At 35.5% G+C, this 5,519-nt stretch overlaps 1 pseudogene; it reads left to right on the top strand.

Annotated features, from left to right (window-relative positions):
• The window catches only part of LOC118059274 (5'-adenylylsulfate reductase 3, chloroplastic-like), a 6,570-nt pseudogene extending 4,564 nt beyond the window's left edge, over positions 1-2,006 (top strand).
• The last annotated feature ends 3,513 nt before the right edge of the window (positions 2,007-5,519 follow it).

Genomic DNA, 5,519 nt, shown 5'->3' with positions numbered 1-5,519 from the left:
AGGAGCTTGTAAATGGTTCTCCTTTGGAAATTATGGATAAGGCACTTGAGAAATTTGGGGATGACATTGCTATTGCTTTCAGGTACCTAATTTTGTGAAAATTTAATGTTTGTTAGAATTATATAAATGTTGGATTTGTTTGGTTTTGATTTTTAAAATTACAACTTGTTGAATATGATAATTGTGGATGTACAATTATTGCAGTAGAATATTCCTTTTGTGTGGTGGATCTTTGTTATTGTCTTATTGGTTTCACCTGAGGGGGTAAATTTTCAAATTTTCCATTAGATTGAAACCACATATTTTAGCTGCTATTATTTAACTCTGATGTGAAAGAGGTTGATTTGTCTTGGAGGGTTCATCAACAGAAGTTATTTAACTGGGACCAATCAGTAATTTGAGCTGATGTTTAGTATGTCTCTGTCAGTGTATATTGTTTTGATTATCAATTATAGATCCATTGACTATACACTTAAAAACATATTTGAGATAATGCAAACTCGTGAATCTGTAAATGTCCTCTGGATTTTGCTTTGAAATTTAATGGTTGCTAAGTGCTTATTCTGACTTTGTTGTCAAGAATGAAGTTTTGAAATACTTCCTTGTTATTAACTAGTTTTTATTGTAATGCAGTGGTGCCGAAGATGTTGCTTTGATTGAGTATGCAAAGTTGACTGGGCGACCGTTCAGGGTGTTCAGCCTGGACACAGGGAGATTGAACCCAGAAACATACCATTTCTTTGACCAGGTTGAGAAGCACTATGGCATTCGAATTGAGTACATGTTTCCAGATGCTGTTGAAGTTCAAGCATTAGTAAGGAACAAGGGTTTATTCTCCTTTTACGAGGATGGGCATCAGGAGTGCTGCCGTGTCAGGAAGGTGAGACCCTTGAGGCGGGCTCTGAAGGGGCTTCGGGGCCTGGATCACTGGCCAAAGGAAGGATCAATCTCCAGGGACGAGGTCTGAAATTCCAGTTGTTTCAGGTGGACCCGGTTTTTGAGGGATTAGATGTGGGGGCTGGAAGCCTGATCAAGTGGAATCCAATGGCAAATGTTGAGGGACAAGATGTATGGAAGTTCCTTCGAACCATGGATGTGCCTGTGAACTCATTGCATTCAAAGGGATACATCTCTATTTTGGTTGCGAGCCTTGCCACAAGGCCAGTTCTTCCTGGCCAACATGAGAGAGAAGGACGGTGGTGGTGGAGGATGCCACAGCTAAGGAATGTGGTCTTCATAAAGGAAATCTGAAACAGGGTGATGCAGCCCAACTTAATGGCAATGGAAACGGGGCTGCCCATGCAAATGGGCTGCCACTGTTGCTGATATTTTCAACTCCGAGAATTTGGTCAATTTGAGCAGGCCCGGAATCGAGAACTTGTTAAAATTAGAGAACCGAAGGAACCATGGCTTGTGGTGCTCTACGCCCCATGGTGCCAATTTTGCCAAGGTATGGAAGCATCCTATGTTGAAATTGGCCGATAAGTTAGCAGGGAGTGGAGTAAAGGTGGGAAAATTCAGGGCAGATGGCGATCAGAAGGAATTCTCAAAACAAGAATTACAGCTAGGAAGTTTCCCAACAATCCTTTTCTTCCCTAAACACTCATCTCGCCCAATCAAGTACCCCTCTGAGAAAAGGGACGTGGATTCATTGATGACTTTTGTGAATGCTCTCCGGTAAAACCTTAGACTGCACTTTCAATGGTGAGTGGGAGTGGTGGAGGCACGGAGCCTCAATTTTCAGCATTTCTTAATTGTTTGCTCCCAGCACTGGCGCACACAAATGTATCTTTGGTCTATTTGTATAGTGTTGGTATAGTGTCTTCTCTTAATCATCTTCTCCTTATAATTTGTATTTCTCGAGCCAGAATTTTGATGGTTGTTTTTTGTAGTAAAATTGTTTAGGTGGAAAGCCAATAAATTAGGGCAATGATAATGAGTACCATTGTTGTTTGCATTTATCAATGAATGTCCTGATCTCTCACCATGAGTCAAGACTTGAATCACATTGATCATTGTATTTTTTAACATCATCAGCAGGATTAATGTTTCACTTTAAAGGGATTGGATTCCTGGGCGTAAGGACTTCGAAATAGCTCAAACGTATTTTTCTTTTTTTTTCTTTTTTGGGGGGTCTCTTTTGCCAGCTCTAGGTTCATTCCCAGTCTTTTAAGTTTTGCCAGCTTCAAAATACTTTCATAGACAGTTTTATGCAGTTTTATCTTATACAGACCAGATGATTTTTTTAAGGAGTCTAAGAACACATAACTTGCTTACACCCTAGTGGTTTTTCAGCGATAGAGGTCTTGTGTTGTGGTGATTTGATTCTTGAGTTTATAAGATTTATGACAAAGTTGGTCGCTCTCTCTTCCATTCTTTTGGAAATGTTCGTGAAGTCTAAATTATTAGCTCTAGGAGCACACGTTAAACACAGTTAAAATGGCCAAATTCGATGGTTGATGATTAGAACTAATGAGCTTCTAATTCAAGTGGTGATGGTCCCTCGATAGTTTCTAAGAGGTCACGATTAAGAGACCACAAGTACAATTTCTAGCAAAGCTAAGAACACAACTTGCTTACACCCCATTCTAGAGGATACTCAAGTTAACCCCTGATCCTTGCTGTGATGGTTAGAGTAAATTTCCTATCAACGGATATTTTTGGCATGAAATCCGAATCTCAATGACCTAATTGCAAGATGTGGTTGGAGATGGCTTAAAAGGTTTTAAACGCAGGAACAAGATAGCTAGATGCCGAAATGTGGTGGGGGTTTAGTCATATTTTGTGTGATGATGACGGATTCTTTAGTTGCCAGCTGCTGTTTTCATATTATGCTACGTGCCCACGCTTGATTTAAGAAATATACCAAATAGTTTCCACTTAGTTTCTTCTAAGATATCAAGGAAAAGAAAATCAATGCAATTCTTCCATCTTGTTCTACATTCGAATATTACACCCACCTTCATTCAACCTTCAATCAAAATAAAACTCCGCCTAGCTCAATTCAGTGATTCTCCAACTTCAAAATATATTTTTCTTCCTCCTCTTAAAGCAAGCATTCAAAAGATAATGTTAAAACCGAGTTGCAATCGTACTTGTCAAAATAGTATTTGTAATTTCAATCACACCAAGCTACATAGTATTTTGGTTGAGGTCTTAATCAGTCTTTGGTATTTTATTACATCAAACGTGAAACCGCAAAAAGGGTCTAATTCCATGTGTGTATCAATTATCTAACTACTATTTATTATTCAATAAAGAATAAAATTGTAATATATTTGAAGAATGTATATATACTTTTAAATAATAAAATTATAAATATCACACATGTTAATATTTATTATTATGTCAATATTGAGATGTATTTATATTATATTGGATTCAAAGAAAAATATAAATGTTCTACGTGTATATTTATATAGCACAACTACATATTTCAGGTTAATTTTGAATCAGGTTTTGGGCTGGATTTAACATTATCCATACATTATCAATTATCCATTGAGTAAGATAACTATCCAAAAAAAAAGTCAGGATTGGAGGTTAACACTGGACCAGGATCAACGACTGGAAGAGGTTGCAGGAGATGCTAAGATTCATATGACAGGTGCCGAGCCAGGAATGGAGGATAACGTTGGACTAGGATTAATAACAAGGAACGAAGGGGTTGCATCCTCGTCATACATGTTATAGCAGTTCTTATAATGTGTTTTTTGAGAGGATTATGGGTTTGTTTGGGTAGCAGTTATAATAAGGGATAAAACAGCTAGTTCATGAGGTGTGAACTTGTGTGTGTAAATAGGAAGCAAAATAAAATTCTATTCATTCTGGGGCATTATGATTTCTTCCTGAATTCTTTGTAACTGTTCTATTTCATTAATAAGGCTTCTTTTTTTATATTTCTTTCCTACTCTTTCAGTCTTTTCTTCAAACACTTCACCTACCCCACCAAAAAACATCACATATGCCATCAGACTTGATTTCCAATCTGTATAGCAAAATATCAATTCAGGGAAGCTTCCCATCAGAATAAATTTGAGAGGGTTACCTATGGAATTGTTTACTGGAGAAGGCTTGAGCTACGGACAGTTATCACACTTACCCAACTATAAAAATGGATAGAAAGAAAGAAACAGAGTGATTCTGGATCTGGATAGTTCAACTAATGAACTTAATCAACAAACTCCAGATGCTCAAAGGGACGAAGATCTGCCATTGTCACATATATCTTAACAACAAATCTCAAGAATTCTCCGCCAGAACGAGACTACACACACGATCCCAAACAAATTATAGTAATTGAGCTTCTTGACTGAAAATAGAAATTTGAAAACAAGAAACTTACTTATTTCTATGCAACCGAGGCTCCCTCGGGATAACAGCAATGACGTTCTCTCTCACGATATCTTAGCAGAAGACCTTTGCGAAACTTTTCTTAGGGTTTTATGGTTTGCTCTAGATTTTGTGGCTTTTTGTAATGACCTTCTAGAATAAAGTTGTGATGAAGTTTTTGGGCTTCTCTTCTTCTTTTTTTCTTCTAGCTAGGGCGTTCAAGTCCTCTTTTGACTGGAAAAAAGAGAGAACCAAACATGCATGGCAGTTCGATTTTATTATTATTATTATCATAAAGAAGAGGCTCGAATTTTGATCTTTCTAATTCATGAAATTTATGCCTGTGCTAATTCTAAAGCTGAACAGACAGATTGGAGATCAAAACCCACAAATTTAACAACTTATCAGACTTGACATCCAAAAGGCTGTATCTTTTTTATTTCTTTGGCACAAAAAAAAAAAAAAAAAAAACTCAGCAAAAACGTTGCCATTGGAAAAGGTTTATAGATGTGAGAGGTTTCACCATCATTAATATAGAAATTCTTCTTTTTCTTTAACTCACATGTATTCATAGAAACCTTATACCTCACTATATAGTATAGTTATGATTACTTTTTAAATAATATTTCATGTAAAAAATACATGTAAATGATATTTTTTATTTTTTAAAAAATTATTTTTAATATCAGCACATCAAAATGATTTGAAAACGTTAAAAACATATCAATTAAGTTAATAAAAAAATAAAAAAATTTTAATTTTTTCAAAAACACTTTTGAAACGCAGAAACAAACAAGCCTACCTAGTCAATACTTAGGATACTTTTTGAGTGGGCAAGGGTAGAGGCATGTATGGGTTCGGGTGGGTTGTGGCCCATATCAAGATTTTATTAATATTTTTTAATTAATTTTATATAAAGAAAATTTTTAATTCTCAATTGAGATATTAAAAAATTCTAAAAATTTACGTTGGAGCATGCTTTAACTTGGGTTAAAATTTTAGAATTTTTGGAGAAAATTCATAAATTTGATAAAAAATCACAATTTGATCAGTTTTACGTTTATTTGGTGTAATTTTTAATCCCGATCATCAAATTAAGCTGAAATTTTATGAGGAATCTTAAAATATATTGAATAAAATCTGGTTAAAATTTTAGGATGAACAGAGTTTGGTAATGCTAACAAAAA

This window comes from Populus alba, chromosome 4 (genome assembly GCF_005239225.2).
Source record: "Populus alba chromosome 4, ASM523922v2, whole genome shotgun sequence".
Lineage (NCBI taxonomy): Eukaryota > Viridiplantae > Streptophyta > Magnoliopsida > Malpighiales > Salicaceae > Populus > Populus alba.
The sequence above is the reverse complement of the archived record's forward strand: the minus strand, read 5'-3'. Positions and strand labels throughout refer to the sequence as shown.